Source organism: Plecotus auritus (genome assembly GCF_963455305.1).
Source record: "Plecotus auritus genome assembly, chromosome: 2".
Taxonomy (NCBI): domain Eukaryota; kingdom Metazoa; phylum Chordata; class Mammalia; order Chiroptera; family Vespertilionidae; genus Plecotus; species Plecotus auritus.
The window spans coordinates 48,463,181-48,483,593 of record NC_137771.1 but is presented as its reverse complement, the minus strand read 5'-3'; the positions used below and the strand labels follow the sequence as shown (position 1 = coordinate 48,483,593).

General features: G+C 40.1%; 1 protein-coding gene across 4 annotated transcripts in view; it reads right to left on the bottom strand.

Moving 5' to 3' along the window:
- Positions 1–20,413, bottom strand: part of PDE4B (phosphodiesterase 4B) — a 555,855-nt gene that overhangs the window by 472,449 nt on the left and 62,993 nt on the right. Inside the window, exon 1 of one of the 4 annotated variants that reach the window (XM_080658072.1) lies at positions 1,563–1,652. The exons of the other annotated variants lie outside the window; for them this stretch is intronic. The gene's annotated coding sequence lies outside the window, so the exon portion shown is untranslated. Of the gene's footprint in view, positions 1–1,562; positions 1,653–20,413 lie in introns of those variants that run through there. 4 annotated transcript variants of the gene reach the window in all.

The window sequence follows — 20,413 nt, the reverse complement described above, 5'->3', positions numbered from 1 at the left end:
AGCTTAATTTTTAAAAATATTGATTATTCAAAATGTAAAAAGATTGGATATCCATTATATAACTGCTCATCTTTAGTACATGATATAAGAAAGAGGATTCTCAACACTTGAATGTTAAATGAATGAATTAATTAAAAATAGAAGACAGGTTCTATCTCAAGAAGCTTTTAGCAATATATTGAAGGTAACAAAATTATGAACATCTTTCACAAATAGTTTCAAATGATAATAAGCATTTACTGATACCTAAGTACATGCTAGACACTAATATTCTAAGTACTCCTCTCTTTCAATTTTCACATTTCCATCAAGTAGTACTGTAATCATCCTTATTTTTACAGATGACTTGTCCCAGATCACAGAGCTAATAAGAAAGGCTGGAACACAAACCCAGGCTGTCTGACTCCAGAGACCATGCTTCCAACCACCACATAAGCTACTGCATCATACATAGTCCCTTAGTTGTCGTTAATTCTGTTCTGTGTGTGTGAGTGTGTGTGAGTGTGTGTGTGTGTGTGTGTATGTGCTTCAATTGGAGATGCAGAACTGTAACCTTCACTTGCAAAACAAATGCAAGTATTCTACACTATGTCCCCTCAAGATGTTTGCATCCACTTCCTTCTTTTGCTTGTCCACTCTCTATGTATCCAAATTCTTTAAAATCAGCTTAAACCACATCTCTCTCATGGGATTCTATATCTTTCTCAACTCTGATTACAGCAGACTTCAATTATTCTTTAATTGGTTGATCTTATTTTGTTTCCAAAACTAGAGGAAACTACATTGAGACTAAAAATAAGTATATTTTAAATTGTCACAATAGCCAGCTTGTTAATTAAGTTGGTTTGGATAATCAAGTTACCACAGTAAGAAAAGCAATACTGCCCTGACCGGTTTGGCTCAGTGGATAGAGCGTCGGCCCGAGGACTCAAGGGTCCCAGGTTCGATTCCGGTCAAGGGCATGTACCTTGGTTGCATGCACATCCCCAGTAGAAGGTGTGCAGGAGGCAGCTGATCGATGTTTCTCTCTCATCGATGTTTCTAACTCTATCCCTCTCCCTTTGTCTCAGTAAAAAAGTCAATAAAATATATTTTAAAACAAAGAGAAAGAAAAGAAAAGCAATACTGAGGCCAGATATATTTGAATCTGCTATGGTGTCTAACTTATCCACTGATTACACTTCAAATTTTAGATTTTGACTATTAAAATAAACAGATAACTTGATGTACTGAATCACACATATTCACACATGCAGTCATGTATGAACAGACCCAGAAATAGTCTCTCCATGAAAATGCAAGCCAACATAAGGCAAATGAATTATCTTTAACTTTTTTAGTTTCACTGAAAATAAGCAAAGATGATATTGGATTCTGTCAGGCAGAAAGAAAACAAATTCATCCAGCTTTAAAGTGAGAGAATTCCCCCAAGTTATTATAAGATTTGCATTTCTAGCAATTCTAAATTCCTCATTCTCAATGGTACAAATAGGATTTTTTTTAAATCTATGGGTTAGCTGTTTAAGTTGGAAAAAGTTAAACTTTAAAACTATGGAACTTACCAAATTAACAGCTATTCAACCGTGGCATGACTCAGTTTGGGGGTATGGTTAACCTTTGGTAGGATTATGAATCCACTGGAGGCTTGCAGTTCCATGAAGATATCTAGTGAGCACCATGACGCCAAACGAAAGGACACTTCTAAGAAATGAGCACGGCCGGCCACAATGCCGATCAGTGTGTCTATCCTAGGGAGCCCCACTACCGCAGCAGCTGCAGTGTGCAGCCTGCCAGAGTGTCCTGGGAGGATTGTCCCTGTCTCTCCTCTTCCAGCTCAGTCAGATGCCGAAGGATCTGGCACCTCGTTAAAAGAACAAATATTTTCAGCAGCAGCATGTGCCTTCCTTGGCTTCGATTCTAAGCACTTGATATTACAAAGCATTTTATTTTTTTTAAGTTTATGATTTCACTTTGTTTTATATTTTTTAGCAATTGGCTTTGAGTTACCCATAATGTATATAGTGAAGTGTGAAAAGCACAGAATTAATAATAAATGTGCATAGCATTTCACAGTGCTTTACAAAGCACTTTCACATGAGTCTCATCTAATTCCTTTCATCCCATAAGGTATAAAATTACTAGTCCCATTTTGCAGATGAGCAAATGAGGCTCAGAAAGGACAAATAGTTTGCCCAAGGTCAGATAACTAATAATTTAGTACAAATTAAGGAATCAAATTAAGACGTCAACTCCAAGTTCAGTATTCTTTACACTCTTGTGGCCTAAATTGAAATTAGTTTATTTGTATCTTAAAGACATTTTGACCTTCAATGTTCACTATTAAAATTCAAACATTCCTATTATCTGCTGCATTGTTAGATTACTTTTCTTGCAAAATCTTTTTTAAAAACATTACATATATATGCAAGTACATGAAACAGAATTTATTCTTGTGTTATTATGTATTAATTATTGGATTATTTTCCATGCAATAACTATAAACCTACTTTTTCCCTACCCTGTATATCTGTGCTATAACATTAGTAATATTGCATGTTATTATGTTTCAAAATGTGTGCTGACCTGGTAGGCAAAAATTGGTAGTTTAAAGTTGCTGTAATCAGTATTTTTAGACTATTTTTCAAGAGCAGAGATTGATATAAGAGCATGAGGACCAAATGGATCCCAGGAAACGGAACTGGGAAGGTACAAACACTATGCCCATTGTGGGTTCTGTTGGTAATTACAAGCAAGAGAAAACAATTACCCTTTACACGAATTAGCCATCACACATGCTTTTTAAAAAGGGATGCTATAAATTGGGCTCTCTGTGAAGCAGAGACTGAGGCTGAGATCAGTTTTCCCGATAGTTATTAGGAAGCACTGTCAGGATTCTCATTGTGGAAGTGAGGAGAAGGAAGCAGGTCCGGCAAGGAGAGAAGCTGAGCTTCAGTGCAGCCCCAACAAAGGTCTCAAACAACCCTATGGCTCTCCTAAGTTGAGTTCAAGGACCAAGCCCTTTATATCCCCACGTTGACCAGTTGCTGGATGCAGGCTGCTCCAGGAAAGGGACAGGACCTTAGTGAGGGCAACTGACTGAGGGCAATGTGTGAGAGAGCTGACAGCCATTCATCAGTTCTGAAGGAGGGGTCTACATGGTGTATCCCAGCATCCAGAGCACAAACGGAGAACATACTCAAAGGGTTTAATTTAAGAGCACTTAATGAAGGGACATTGTACAGAGGAATAGGCAGGGTTAAGGAAACTGGCAATAAATGGTGAACCACCCAAAGACTAGCAGCAACAGTGGGAAATTGTTATCACCCCTAGGTCTAAAGGAGCAAGAAAGGAGGACAGTGCCACCGAAATCTAAGAGCTGGAGTCAAGAGTGAGGGGCTACTTGACAGAGGCTAAAGGAATACAGCCTCTGCCAAAGCTAAGGTCTGGGAGGGAGGAAGAGGTAACATATCTCAACTGTCTTCACCTCCCTCTCTGCTGCTTCTACTGCCTTCCATAAGCCAAAATTAATGGGAACTACACGAGCAAAAGAGTACTTGTAATGGAGTTCCCGAGGTCAGCCTCCTAGAGTGGAGAGAAGAGCAGAAAAATGGATCTGAAGGCACACAACGAGCAGAGGCAGGGAAATGCTTTGCTATTCAAACAATGACTACCTATTCAAGCCTGATCTGATTCATTTTTGTCTAAATTCTGAGTTCTCACTGGTCAAAAGTCAGCAGACGTGTTACCAGTGGCAGACATCATTGGAAACTCCTTCTGTCCAGGTATTCAAGAGACGCCAAAGTAGCATAGCTTGAGCTATTGTCCACATTATTTCTTCCCTAGCCAGACCTCAAATCTAGCCAATGAATATACACACAGTAAAGAGCCAGAAACATCCACATCACCTTCTCATGTCTTATAGTGATGGTGATGCATATTGGAGATATTTGGAGTAGCAGAAATACTAGTGATTCGGGGAAGGCAAGCTAACTGCATTTTCCCTTCTATAATTCCATTTCAGAGTCCTGAAAGAGGCCAGAAAGATAATAGCATTAACCCTATGCTAGTCTGTGCAAGCAATGAGAATAGAAAGCAGACAGATGCAACCAATCTTCAATAATCTAGGGAGTAAATAGTCCTTAAATCTATTTAGGAATATATATTACTAGAGGCCCAGTGCATGAAATTCCTGATGGGTGGGGTTCCTAGGCCTGGCCAGTGATCAGCGCTGATCTGGGCCAGGCTGATCAGGGCTGGGCTGGAGAGGAGGCAATGGTTGCCGGGCTGGGCACGGAAGGAATGGACACTGGACGCCGATGCTGCCATCATTGGCACCCTGCCACCGCATGGTTCCCCACCTCCCCCGCTCCTCCTTTCCTCGCTGGGCGGGCTGTGGGCTGATCCGGGCCTGCTGGCCGGGGGGAAGGACAGGGCATGTGAGGTTGGCTGCCGGCCCCAAGGAGAAAGCCAGCCCTCAGCCCCCCCTGGGAAAGGGGCCGTGTCTGCCACCACCCACCCCTGGTTCCCAGTCCCAGCCCAGGGCCTGCTGGCCCGGGGGAGAGGGGCCACAGGAGGTTGGCCGGCCAGCGGGGAGGGACTGCGGAATGTTGGCTGGCTGGGGGAGGTTGGCTGTGGGAGTGCACTGACCACCAGGGGGAAGCTCCTGCATTGAGCATCTGCCCCCTGGTGGTCAGTGCGCATCATAACGACTGGTCATTCTGGTTGTTCTGGTCACTCCGGCCGTTTAGGCTTTTATATATATATATAGATTCAATGTATAAGTGATCTTGAGCTAAAGGGCAATTGGCCATTCTCTTTTCACTTTCTTTCCTATCCCTTGTACTCTAACTATAAAGGCCCAGTCACTGTACCTGAAAAACAATTCCCTTTAAATCTTTCAATACTTTTATTCTTGTTTTTCTGGTGATTGAATGCCTACCTAATCAGATTCCAGACAACCTCCTACTTCTTTCAAAATGCAGCTCAAATCACATTCTTTTTCTGTAGCTTTTCACACTTCTGCTTCCTCCGGTCCAAATTCATCTGTTCTTCTATTATACTCTTTATACATATTAATTTTATATTATTTATGTTTTGCATATGTTATTTATCAGTGAACTTATCTCTTCCCCAAATAACATGTTTATTTGATATCACTTTAAATCTCATTCATTTAGCAGGTATTTAACATTTGTTAAGCAAATAAATGACCCAGTAAAATTTCATATGAAATACCAGGGGGAATAAAAAATACCATACACTTGTGCCTGCTATATAGAAGGAATGTGTTAGTTCTAGGTCTGTGTATCCTGGGACCCACTCTTCACCCAGTATATGTTTAGGTAAGTGTATGGAGTTCAGATAACACTTAGCACATAATAACTCAACAAATCAGGTATTCTCATTATTTAAGTATTTACTAAAAATTTTCATACTAACTTTATAATTTATTTTTGAAAACTTCTTTGCTAATTGCATTAATTTGGAAACATTACACAGAAACATACTTCTGGGCTATCATTTCCAACCATGAAAATATTTCAAATTGTATGAGTACAAATAAAAATCATTAAATATTCTATATGTATACAATGTGTTATAAATTATAAAAATTTATTGATCAGCAGCTTTAAGATGACATTTTTCAGGAGCCCTGACCACTAATAATTTAAATAATTTACTAATAAGGACACTGAAGAATCTGGCCCAATTACTAACACTCATATAAAACAATTTTTATTATATTTTTATTGATTTTAGAGAGAAAGGGAGAAGGAGAGAGAGAGAAACATCAATGATGAGAGAAAATCATTGGTTGGCTGACTTCTGCATGTCCCCCACTGGGTACTGAGTCTGCAACACGGGCCTGTGCCCTGACTGGGAATCAAAACTGGTGACCTCTTGTCAATGCTCAACCTATGAACCACAGTGGTAGGGCATATAAAACAATTTAATAGTAAATTTTTAAATGTCCCCTTTATTTTTCTAAATTAATAAACCTCAATCTAACAAAATTTTACACACATGTGTATGTATGTATATGTAATATACAGTGTATATGTAACTACTAATATTTATTTAAATAATCTCACAAAATGCTAAGTATTTTTTTATTGTGTGCTGTGATATTCATTGTGTGCTGTGATATTCATTATTTCATTGTGTGCTATAATCTGAAACCATAGATACTGGCAACTTCTTAGAGACCATGTTTTAGTTAATTGAATGTTTATAAAGATTGATAGCATTAAATTATGTAAAAATGTTTATGATAAAAAAATCTTACACTGTGTATGTACTGGTTATTAGTGGGGAAATCAGGATAAAAAGGATAAGAAAATAATGATAAATGATTCAGGTTGAAGGTTGAACTTGAGGATAGGCAATAAAACTTTTCATCCACATTGTTCTTTAAATCCTGAGAAATTCATCTGCCCTTCCACCTTATATCATTTTTAACTACTTTGCACACAAAAATAAATAAACTGCAGTATGTTAAAGATCAGAATAAAATATAAAGAAAAAAATTTGTAGAGAATATCCTTGAATAAACCATGGAAAATAAATATACTCAGAACTTGGCACAAATATTCAGCTCCATTTATAAAGTATGTCAAGCCCCAGCACATATATGTAGAACTCAATGCTTCTATTAAATATAAGTCTTATGCATGAAAAAGTATCTTGATAACAAAAAAGTATTCATGGTCAAATATTCAATTAAAAGAGTTCTTTACATTAGATTTGTAATGAATTCCCAAAATATAGTGTCCCCAAAAAAATGTATACACACTTTAACAGCTGATAGCTTCATTGACGTTTCTTTCTTTTCAGATTTAACCCATTGGAATTAATAATGGGTTAACAATTTGTACACTTTTTGGAGGGACACCCTGTATTTTTCATGTCTTTTATGTGTTAAAAAAACAACTTAGGAAAGTTTTCTGATTACTATTATACTAATTGCTTCATACAACATAGTTAATTTTAAGAGACAAATACCTTAAACACTGGTTCTTGCCTTTTGCCGGGGTTCTTTTCCCAGCCTTACAAAAGGTTCAGCATTCTGAAGAAAGGGGCTGCGCGTAGATGATTAAAGAGTCCAAGGAAAGATATTTTTGAAAGGCATTGGGGGTCAGAGGAGCTTCAGCTAAAGGGAACTGAAGACTCTACCTTGACCAAGGACCCGTGCTTTTATTCAACACAACCTGTCCTAAGGCAAGGTAGAAATATACACTTCAAAGGGTATCGTATCAAAGGGTAGAATACAGAAGCATTATCAGTTTGGGGACTAGCCTACAGCTGTTCAGGTGTTTGGCTAACAAGAGGCAATAAAATGCCCTGAGCTGTCTGACAGTTTACAATAATCCTATTCAGGTTTGGGGAAGATGCCTTTTAGCAGTTTCCAACAGGTAAATTACATATGTGGCTCACCCTTGTTGAGCTGCCCAAGCTTCACCAAACTTTTGATAAAACTCTTGTAATTATTACATGCTGGAATTGGTTCTCGGCAGCCTTTTATCTCACACTTTATAATTCACATATCACATTCTACCATATTAATCCTTTATTTTTAGATCACTCTAATACTTAGAAAAACTCAGTGATCCCTACCTCATAAAGCTCAGATTTTTGCCTGGCTTTCTGGGACACAATTCCCTACCTTTCTTCCCAATCATCTTTGCTGCCTTTAGCACCACTGATCTAGTTACTTACCTTACACTCCTAGGTTCTACCTGGTTGCCCCTGCCATCTCTCTCTTACTTTGAAGGGGAATCCCACAGAAACACATACTACACCCACATGCAACTTCAAAGCCCAGCAGAACCCCTGTCTTCCCAGCCAGAGTGAAAAGGACTTCCCCTTCAGAACTGTCAGTGCATTTGACTGGCATGTACACCACTCATCCAGAGCCCAGCCTTTTCTACTTGGAATGGTTATTTTCCCATGTCCCCTCTGGAAGGTAAGCTCCAGAAGAGCAGGGCCTTTTTATCATAGCACCAGTACTTGGCATGCAGGAGGCCCAAGACCTCAAGTTGTCTCATCTATAAAGTGCAAAAAATAATATCTGCATTTTTTCCTCACAGGGATGTTGTCAGCATCACATGAAATGATATATGTGACAGCATTTTCTTTACTGAAAATGTGCTACACAAATACTTTTATTATACTTTTTTATTTCCCTCCTCAATGCCTCACATATAATTCTTTGCACATAGTGCTTTGCATCCAGTGAGCATTCAATGAAGTGTGCTGATTGATGGAAGATGGAAAAAAATATCCACATCCTTTATCACTGCTATTCTGTCCTCCTTTGAAAATTGTGATGGCTAAGTAGCTGCTTTTTTCCTCTTCCCTAGATATTAGGTGAATGGAGAATTACTTTGTCAATCTATTCACTAAGTGCTGAGGATTACAAGCCTCCTGTAGTTCAGAATGATTAGTAAGTCTTTGATCTAAGTACTAAGCAAGGTACAGTTAAACCACCACCATTTTCTACTTCCCATTCTCACAGTGAACCCAGCGTCAGCTGAAACACAACCTTCCTGAGAAGTATCCGGTCATGATTGCATTTTAGGGACTATACATTATTCAAGATGAGAATCTGTCTCTTGACTGTGTTTCATTATTTGTCATTAATTATTAGCAATTATTCAATAAATTACACATTTAATTTCATTATTCATGAGCATCACCATTCATTCTTTCATTACTCATAAACATAAACTTTTTTTTCTGAAGATGATTTCAGACAAAGTCCTAAATAATTTGGCATGTAGGTGGCACTTTATTTAAAAAAATACATTTTTTAAAATATAACTAAACTTGGCATTTATAACTCTAAAACAAAACATGAGTTTGATAAACAAAATTGAAAAAACTGGATAATAAGTTATACATTATATATGCACACATGCATGGCCCATGGCCACAGATAATGGGGTGGTGGGGGCTTGGGGCAGAGGGTGGGAGCAGGCTGGAGGGAGTCAATGGGGAAAAAAGGACATATGTAATACCTTCAACAATAAAAAATTATTTTAAAAATAAGTTATACATTATATATGAAATTAATCATGAAATCAAAACAGTAACCATTAAAAAACAATTTTAACTTTGCCTATCCTTTTTCTTTAAAGCATCTCGCATCTTATTCTTAATACAATACTCATGTATTCACAAAAGAATCATATCCACACAAAAAAAGAACTCTCCATATTTTGTTGTACTCAAGATTGAAAAGTCATACTCACAGCTAGGCAAAGTTGATTAGTATGTTAAACAGAACTCTAGAAACAGGATTTTTGGCAAACATTATTACAGGGTTATTATTAATACTAACTGTCACACAATTCAGCCAGCTGACAGGTACAATGAAAGAGTGGCCTACTAGTCAGATGAAAGAAGCCTTTGTGTCCCATGTTTCACCTGGTGCCTGAGTATCAAGCCTTAAGTCAAAAGTAGAGTCCTCTTATTATACCTGGCAACGATTTAGAAATAAAAATCAAGTACAAATTCTAATGAGCTGTGCCAGGCATTATGCCAGCTGTTTTACATCAATCCTAACAATAAGGCTGTGAAATAATTTTCTCTTCTCATTTTATAGATTAGGAAACAGAGGCTTTGAGAGTTAAATCAATTGACTTGGGTCCTATCACTAAAACAGGCATCTGTCTAATACTAGTGAAGCATCCATCTTATATAAACACTGCTGTTTGAAATTTTAACCCTGCTATTTGGCTTCTGTAAGTTCTTGCTTGCTAAGACTACTCCCACTTCAAAGAGACCATTAAACCTTCCCCAGACAAGATTATCAGTGCTGGCACCAGGCCAGGCCTCTGGTTGAGGTCTCAAGGCCCCAACACATACGGGCTCTTTAAGAACTTGCAAAAGGGGTTGGAAACACCCCATATTTGGGAGACAAAGAAGGTAAAAACATATAAATAGGGAAAATTCCTGCATGTTGGGGCCCAGAATTTGAGAGACATTCTCCTCTGGACCCGTGTGTAATAAATGTAACTCCATCTCTCTAGGTATTGCTTTGTTCTTCTTCGGTTTTCTATAACATTATTGGTTCCCTGACCGAGAACAACTGTGCTTGGCCTTTTGGCCTCTGGTGAATGGGCCGGGTTTGGGGCTGGGGGAGCCGGATAGGCCTCCGGGAGGTGCCGCTCTGCTGATTTAGCAGAATTGAACCGGGGGACTCTGGGCGCTCCTGGACCTCAGCCCAGGACCCGGCTGGCATCTGGAGAGAGTGGACGGTCACTTCTGGACCTGTCGACCAAATTTGTAAGGTAGGGGCCCCGTCAGTTCAGCCCATTCTAAGTGAGTGGAAGGGGGAGCTTGATCACCTCCCCAGAAGCCATACGGCTTCCTCAGGCAAATTAATCAGGAGTCAGGAATCAGGTGACTGTTTAAACTCTGGGTAAATATCTGGTAGAAGTCAAAAACTCGGACTAGCTAGTATATAAATGTGGGACCCTGGAGGTGAATGAATTCAGATTCGATTAAGGAATTATGAGTTCACTCTCCTATTTGTTTGTGTGGGACTTGCCAATTTGCTACCAAGAAGGGGGACTGGATGCAGTCTTAACTCCTCCGGTAGGTTCTCACCAAGATGTTGGCTGAGAATTCTGTTCTGGGGCATGGGTGCCAGGAGTGCCCCATGCCCATCTGGGGAGTTGGGCATTGTTTTGTTTATCTGCTCAGCTCCAGTTTGGGGTAGTCTACTGAGAGAGTGTGAGTATGGATGTTTGTCTGTCTTGGCATAATTGTCTGCTCATTAACTGGTCTGTGTGAAGCGAAAGCTACTTTGATTTTTCTGCATTTCTGTTGATTCATCTGGCTAAAATGTTTTATTTATTAAAGGCTGAACCTGTAATGGTCTACAAACATCTGAAGCAGCGCTGCTGAGTTATTTTTCTCAGAGATGTTTGCTCTCTATCACAGTGGGAGGGAACCAGCCCACTTAGCTAATAAAAATTTCTCTCTAATTTTGTATAAGTAAGGGTTTCAGTTTGCTCTGATTTGTGAATTTGCTGTATTAAATTGAAATTTTAAAGTCCTAGGGTTAATTTAAAGGTATAAATTTATGACATTTCAATGAACAAAGAACTTTTATTTATGGCTTTCTTATCTCTTTTGGTGATCGGAGACTTTCAGGAGCAGGGCTTACAGCTCCGCAGGGTGGAGAGATTTACAGGCCCTGTCCCTGCCTGTGACATCATAATCCAACGTGAGCCACCTGGGGTGGAACTAAGGCTGAAGTTATTATTAACTATCTATGGACCCCTGATTCTAATAGCACCTGTAACTGGATTAAAGATCTTTTCTTTCAGGAGGCCTTCCAGGCTTTCAGTTCGCAAGAAATCTCCCTACACACCCATATCTTCCTCTTCCCTATCTTTCCAGGCTGACTAAGAGTCATTTTTCTCACAGGTCGGACCTCAGCCTTCGAAAGGGAGGACTACTACAGCGGTAGTCTGTAGTTTTCTCTGAAACTCCCACTGTTTCTATTTCTCCCCTCTGTAGGAATTGTCTTCCTCTGACTCACAATCGGGAAGAGAGACAAGCAACTGGACTGGGGGATGGGACGGAGGAGAGGGGGTTGTTGGCAGTTAATTATGAAGCAGGGAGAGATAGGTTTTTGTTGATTTTACTGGCTGCAGACCATTCTGCAGGCGTAAGGGTATGGTCCAGGTGCCTTATCAGAACTTTACTAGATTCAAGGTCACAAGTTTTCTGTAAGCATAATTAATCTAGCTGCCCTGGTGATTTAAAACTGGTTGCTAGGCAGACTCATACCCCAAGAGCCAGATGAAAGAAGGGGGTGAGTGGGGCTGGATGCCTGAGCTGCCTGCAGTGGCCCTGGTTGAAGCCTCAGCAGCAAGAAAAGCGGGGGACAGCAGACATTTACCTGACACTAGAGCTGCCCTGCTGCTGCCCAGTGAGTAATGAGTGTTTTACAACAAGCAATACAAGACTTAGGCCTTTGGCTTGTTGGCTGCAGCAGTTAAACCAGAAGCCAGTGACTGCTACTAGTCTCCCTGCAGCCCCAGGAATAGAGCAGCAGGCCCGGGATCTATAAAAGCAGCAGATAGAGCTAGTGAAAGCTCCCTGTTTGCAAATGTACTGAAAGGGTTCAGTACCTGTTGCTGCTGGAAGAGGAGGGGCTGAGATCCCTTTCCAGTGCACTCCCTTGGGAGAGGCCTGGTCCCTACTCTGCCACAAAGGGGACTGGCAGGAAAACAAGGGGTCTAATACCCAAGCCACTGCCACAGAAGCGTTTTTGCAATATGCAAAGCTGTTTCTAACTGCAACTCTGGCTGTTTTGGACTGGCAGCTTAAAGTCAAAGAGCAAAGGAAAGGCACTCTCCCTGGATCAGGGAGCCTTCAGGACTTTGAGATTCTCCAAGAGAGGAGGAGTCTGACTGAGGGATGGCAGAGACCCTGTTGGGTTAGAAGGACCTAAGGCCACATGTTAAACTTATAAATTACCGCTTTCTAGGCAGATGTCCAAGCCCAGGTATGTAAGGGTTAAGCTGCCTGTTTACAGCAAAACAACTTTCTCCTGTGCCAGAATAAAATTTAGGGAAATTAGACAGGCTGTGTTTGTGGCTAGAAAGAAGAACTGGCCACCATGCACAGCCCTGACAGTGACCTGCAGAAAGCTGTATAATAGATTTAGATGATACCTGCAACTTCATGGGCATGACTCCAGGAAGACAAGGACAATTTTGCTTTGTGTGGGAAGGTCAAGAATAGACTTTAGTCACCTAAGATATTTGTATAGCCCTACCATATGTCATATATGGTAGCAGAAGATTTGGCTACCTAAGGTGGCCACAGTGCCAATGTTACTGTCTTGCAGGCCTGTGTGACCATGCCCATGTAAGGGGTGGCACAAACCTCAACTTTAGGAAACTGGGGAAGGCCTGTTTAGAACAGAGGCAAGTAGTGAGTACCAGCCCTTTGTTACAGGAATTGCAGACCCTGTGAGGTCCTGTGACATATGAGACCCTGTAAAGCAATAAAGCTCCCTTAGTCCTTTCTCAGAGTGCATATCACCCCTCCCAGAGACCATATGAAATTTTAAGGACAAGTTAAGTAGAGGGAACCCTACTACAAGGACAGCTATAATTGTCTACTTGAATATAGACACATTTTGAATTTCTCCTTGTCATTTGAAGACAGTTATATTACTCTGAAGAATCCACAGAAAGGACTAACAAGGAAAATCAGAAGATCTTAAAGCAGATCAGTATATTTTTATCCTTATATAATTCCTCTGAAATTTGGCAATGCTTAATAAATCACGGCAATACATTTCTCTGCATAAATTCAATAAGACCAGTTTCTAATAGTGGTTTTATTGACCGGAAACTTTGACTGGAGTGTCATGTTTTAAAGAGCCCTGTCTGAACTCTGAAGACTTGAAGCCAGTAAGAGTACTAAGGAAGAGCCTGGTATTCTGCTTGGGAGCCCTGAAAATGGCTGGCTCTGGAGCGTCAGGCCCATGCCCTACCATCACTGGTGGTTGGTCAGAGTAGAAGGGGAGCAATAAGACGACTCTACGTCCCTGCGGAACCCCACACACTCTAGGCCGTGACAAGTAGGAGGGCTACTGAGATGGGCCTTAAAACCTAGGGCGTGGGCCCAGGTGGAGTCGCTGCAGGTGAGGGATTCACCTAACTCAGCAGATACTACAGGCAGGCCTGACGGCAGCTAGATGGCTTGGCTTCCTGGCCCTACAAAGCACAATAAGATTCAATCATGAAATTCCAGCAAAGGTAGTCAGTTACCATTCTTGTTGTGTTTATGCAAACAATCAGGCCAAGTTAAATACAATAGGTAAATTAGTCTTTATCTGACTCTTTTGATAAACATAGAGGTAATTTTGAGGAGAAAAATTCTATTTCAATAAATGTCATTAAAACTGAAATGTTTTCTTTCCCTTCCACTGGACCATTTGTTACAGTTTGTCTCTGCCAGGTCACAAGCCCACCTCCTTCTGGGCCCAGGCCTCATCGTCCCTGTGACAGACAGCAAGTATCTCTTGGCTCTGAGAGAAAACTCCGTCCCTCCTCAGCACGAAGCAGCTACAGAAGAAATTCAACATCCATTTTCCCTAAAAGAATTCAGAGCCAGGATCCTTGAGGTAATTTATTAGGCAGTTAGACAGACATGAGCAGAGCAGGGACAATGGGCCAACTAGCACTACAGGATGTAACTAAGTCTTTCCACCTCTACGTATGTGAGACAAGGGGCATAGGCAAAGAGGTACTCACCAAAGTCTCAGCCCCTAGAAAAGGCTGGTAGCCTATTTGTCCAAAAGACTTGACCCCTTTGCATTTGGGTGACCTACTTGCCTCTGGGCGGTAGCAGCCACAGCTATGCTTATTAAAAAAAGCAAATAAGTTAACCCTAGGACAGTAACTAATCATAACCGCCCCAACATGAAGTCGAGGTTTTACTCCAGAACACACTAGAGCACTGGATGTCAAACACTTGAGTCACCCAGTTTCAGGCTCTCTGGTAGACAAAAGAAAAATCAGTAACAATTTATACTGATAGCAGGTACGCATTTACAACAAGGTAAGGGTTCTCCACAGAAGCAAGAGGGAACCGGGCCACAGATGAAGCTGCCCGGGAGGCTGCCCTAAAACCAGTGGGGCCTCTACAGATTCTAGTGACTCTTCCAGATCCTGACCTACCCAATCTAGAAAAAGCTAAAATCCATAACCAGTCTTTATTCAAGTTCTTACAGGCTTTACAGTCTACCCAGGATGCAATCCGGAAGCACATCTGAGATGCTCTGCCTGTACCAACTTCTGATCTGGTTCATCCCTTCCACCCCGGTGACTCTGTTTGGGTAAAGAAATTTGCCACCCAAGGACTGACTCCTACCTGGAAAGGACAACGGAAGTCAAGGTCAACGGAATCCCAATGTGGCTTCATCACCCAGCTTAAGACAGCCCAGGAAAAAGTGAGAGTCCAGGACTCTTCGGACTCTCTAAAGCAGGGGTCCTCAAACTTTTTAAACAGGGGGCCAGTTCACTGTCCCTCAGACCATTGGAGGGCCGGACTATAGTTTAAAAAAAAAAAAACTATGAACAAATTCCTATGCGCACTGCGGGCCCGGGACGAGTCGGCTGCTAAGCAGGACAGGCAGCGGCACCCGGCGGGCCAGATAAATGTCCTCGGCGGGCCATATGTGGCCCGCGGGCCATAGTTTGAGGACGCCTGCTCTAAAGATTACTCCTGGCCCTCATTCCGGGCCCTTATCTTATAAGCAGGTCCACTAACTTTATTAGGCAGAAAATTAAGATTATAGTCCTCAGGGGTAAATATAACTACAATGACTAATTGTCAATGATTTGACTCATGTACATAAAACCAGTGGGGAATGAAGCATCCATCTTATATAAATACTGCTGTTTGAAATTTTAACCCTGCTATTTGGCTTCTGTAAATTCTTGCTTGCTAAGACTACTCCCACTTCAGAGAGGCCATTAAACCTTCCCCAGACAAGATTATCAGTGCTGGCACCAGGCCAGGCCTCTGGTTGAGGTCTCAAGGCCCCAGCACATATGGGCTCTTTAAGAACTTGCAAAAGGGGCCGAAAACACCCCATATTTGGGAAACAAAGAAGGTAAAAACATATAAATAGGGAAAATTCCTGCATGTTGGGGCCCAGAATTTGAGAGACATTTTCCTCTGGACCCGCGCGTAATAAATGTAACTCCATCTCTTTAAGTATTGCTTTGTTCTTCTTTGGTTTTCCGTAACACTAGAACTTCTAAGTTCAACAATCATGCTACACATTAGTTTACAGGTAAACTAGCAGATCAGTCCAGATTACAGAAAAGAGGACCTGTGTTTCACCAGGGAATGAATCATAACTGGGAAAATTTTATATCTTAACGCTCACCTACTAGCACTGGTCCAGTATGCAAGGTCCAGGACCAAGTCTGACTTTAGTTATAAGGAGATTTAAAAATATACTCACAAGAGATCAAATTAGTTTGCCATTTGAAGAGTTCTGACTCTAGGTCATACCCTAATAGCCAAGCTTCTATTTTCATCTTGGCAGCAAATGTTGAACTCCAATTCTGGTACTCGGTCCCTGTTACTGCCTCCTCTTCATGAGTCTAAATATTCTGCCCAGGATGTCGATGTTGATCATGTCCAGGACTGCAGTGCTCCTCTTGGACATGAGGCTTATATTATAGGATGGTCCTTCTCTAATTTTGGCATCTCTAATGTGATAGGCCCAACTCTCTTGACCCAGATATGCTCTTTCTTACCTACCTGGCTTTTAGACCATTAAAATTACCGATTCATGGACCTGCCTAAATTGCAACATACTATTTCTCACTATGCTCTTTAATAATCTTTCATGGCTCTCAATTAAACAAGGATAGGCTTGGCAACACCCTTAAATTGACATTAAGACATTAATGTTGGTAATTTACTTAAATGGTCTGATCTACATAGAACAAATGAAAATGTAGTCCCTCTCCTCTCACTAAAGACTTTAACTATCGGTGATTTGAAAGATAATTGAGTGTGTGTAGCTATTTTGCTGATTTTCTTGTTAGTCTCAAACTTTTACTAAAGAGTGCTAAGCATTCAGATGGGAATTTATTGATTTCTTTTTCATTGCAACCCAAATATCCTCTGGATAATTTTTAAGTATGAAGTAAAATTTTAACACCTCTATTCTTTAAATTTCTAGGGTTTATTTTTAATTTTGTTTTCTTTGGGGGCCAGTCGCAACAGAGGTGAATGGGTTAGTGGAATATGACTGAGAAATAACATCCTTTGATAAAATAACGTTGTGCTCAATAAGTAAGAAAATGTGCCTTTGTGAGCATTTCAGCTCAATAAACAATATAATGTGATGTTCTGATAATTTCAGGACATGATTTGAAGACAAAATAATATCTAAGAGCATGAATGTGTTGGTTAGGTTAAGCAAACCTTTTATAGACTTGGGGACCTACCTCTGAAATTTATTCAGCTTGGCACAGAATATATATGCACAATGAATCAATCCTCTTGGGAAATAATTTTCTGTCTCTCTAGTCAATAACTTCTGGGATATTTGAAATCTTTGCATGATATTGTAAAAAATGAAGAAAGTAAGTAAGCACTGAATAGAAAAAATATCTAGTCTAAAATTAATCTTATGACATATGTGAGCTATCTTAGTTCTTAAATCCTTCCCACAATCATACTCATATTTTCACCATCTCTAATGAAAGCAGTCAATGTTAAGAAGATAATAACTAAAGCTCTCATTGTCTTTATGGAAGCATTTCCATGAAATGATGAAAAATAGCTAGTTGTAAGTTGAAATATAACTGGACTTTGTCTTTCATACTAAAAGACAAAAATCTACATTGTGTTAAAAAATGTGATAAAGGTAGGCAATAAGTGTGGCTCCATTCTTGCACTCTGGTGACTAAAACTTTAAACAAGCTAATTAACACAAATATCACCTCAGAGATTATAAGCAGTGAATTTTAGTCAGCTACTGAAAAATGAGCACAAACAATACAGCTCCTTCTCAGAAAAACAGGGTGGAGTTCCAACACTCTTGGATATAATTTCTTCTCATTGGAAACTGATAACTGATACTTAATTCCGTGATAATGGCTGGTTACTACAAGTGGTTCACAAATTCTTTCTGTGAAATCTGTAAACTCCTGTTCCTCTTTGTCCCTATGACACCACACACACACACACACACACACACACACACACACAAACACCTTGCTGTTTGATTAAGAAATGTTGCAACTAACATTAGTTCAAAATAATTATATTTATTTATCCAAAGTTTCTGAGACTAGAGCATCTGCCAAGAATCAGACTGGGTTTCCCAAACCTGAATTTGTTCTTTGAATATCTAGTCCTATTCTACTCCCCATCTCTGACCCAGATTATTGGTATTCCACATATTGCCTTTTGATGGACTGGTGCCCATTCACCTGCTGAATCAGTGCCTAGCAGAGTCCCTGTTACATAGTAGATGTTTCACAAATATTTGCTCAATGAATGAATGAATAAATGAGTGCTCTAAGGTTAATCTTAGCTACTTGGAAGAGGGAGTAGCAATGAAAGGGAAATGTTAACCCAACTCTGTATGTCATCCTTTAAGCCCAGTTTCATTTTCACGCTTTGTGAAGCTCTCCCTTAGCCACTAGGCAATATTGTTTAAAACTTTCTCTATTTCTTGTATGTTCTTGTAACCCCACGGTGTTTAACGATCTCTGTCTCCCACTGCAGAGCAGGGTTCCCGGAGCCTGGAACAGAGTGGAATGCTCCATGACTGTTCAATGAATGGGAGAGGATAATAGAAATAGAGACAGCAGCACTAAGTGAAATGTATGAGAAATGAAATAAGTTTTGGCCAGAGGGAATGTAGGCAGCCATCAGGAATCTTAAGAATTAGAAAGTTTCTATAAAGCAGAGGTCATCAATGTCAAATTTAGCACTGAGGACAAATTGACTGAGTACCGAGAAAAGAAAGGACCATGTTTCATACATTCACTTCTGTCTCCAGGGCTGAGCCCCAAGTCAGACATTTGTCAGCCACACATCAAACATTTATTAAATGACAACCAAGTGAGTGAACTGATGACTTTTGTAATACCAATGTCAGTGGAATTTGCAATATCAGAGTCATAGGGGAAATAAAAGGATTCTTATAAGAAACAGATGGTGAAGCAAAGTATATATTCTCCTTCCCCACTATGCCTGGGAAATCAATAAATATGTGCTGGTCGACAAATTGACATCTGCTCCATTTGAAGTGTGTCTCTGTGTGAAAAAAAAAAAAAAGACACTGATTACTCTATGTAAACAATGATATAGGGCCCAGAGAATAGATCCCAAGTAGAGAGGATAACAAGTGGGATTTATGGTTTAGTCTAGTGCTTCCCAAGCACCTGTGGGGTATGGGAGGCATAAGAAATTATATCTATATAAAAGACAAGACTGCTTATAGCTGGAGGCTGAACGTTCTAGTTTGGAGATTAGATGTCTCAGCCACCCCAAGGGCTATAATAAGACTGTAATCCATTCTCATTAAACATGCCGGGAAGCTGTGGCTTGGTGAAAAGTTGGGAGAATTGCCAATCTTTCTGACTTACCTTTATATGGCTAAGACACAAATGTATTACAAAGTTAAAAAATAAAACTTTACACTTATCTGTTATTGTACTTTGTTAGGGGACTATAATATTGGAACAGAACCTGCGTGATTTTTACTAGGTAGTCAGGATTTAAAAATCTTCTTTGGCCTCCTTTCACTTGGTACTTTCTCAAGAGTCTTATAGCCCATTCTCTGGTTCTTATTGTCTCATTTAAACATCCTTTTTTTCTCTTAGTCAATTTGTGGCCTGAACCCTCACCCCATCTGAGGGAGGTCTCCTGCCCCCATGGCTGCTTTGCTTCCCACACCCAGCTCAGATTGGGACCCAGATAACAGACAGAGACTTGGCCAACAGCAGCTGCCCTATATTTAAATCTAGCCTAGCACCAGGAATGCTCAGGACCTACTCAAGAATGCAAATAATCCTTTCCACCAATATTTACAGGGTAAACTAAGATTGTTGGTAGAGTATTAAATTTGACAGTAAAATAATAATCAAGTTTTCAGATTAATTTAAATAGGCTAATTGAAATAAATGAATATTCAAGAAAATTTAATTGTACTGGACAAAAAGCTGTTCCTAAAGTAGTAACTAAAATTTCTATTGGTAGTTCATCTCATGGTAAAATTCCTGAACATGCAATGAACCTAAAGCAGTCATATTTTTGGGCAAAAAATTAAAATTTAAAGTTATCAAGACTACATTATAAAATTTACAAAAGCCTCCATTAATCAAAAAAGGGGGGATAGTAGGGTAATATCATGTAAGGAAAAATATCCTATAAGTAAATTACATCTAGAAAATTTTTACTTTACAAAAGTAATTTTCATTTGTAATGCTAACAGCAAGACACCCATGAAAAACACACATGGTGTCTAAATAAGACAAAGGAAAATCGTTTGGGCAAAAATAAAAAGGATCCCTAATCAATTATATAGAAAAGATTCTTTTATTAACTTTTGGTCGAGAATATGTTTGTATGTTTTCAGAAAACAACTCCAAGACCATGTGGATTCCTGCAACAGAGAGGAATTGACAGGTCTGCTCCAACCACGAAGACAAGAGGAGAAACAGTTCAGAGATGGGAGACGCTGAGGACGCCTTGCCACGCTAGCAGTTAGCAGCTGTGCGTCGCAGCAGGTTGCCTAGGACCAAACCAGAGAGGGTCGGATCTGCATTGCCACCATGTGCCCACCATCCAGATATCATTGTTGACATGTACACATAAGGAACTGTTTGACATTGAAACGGAG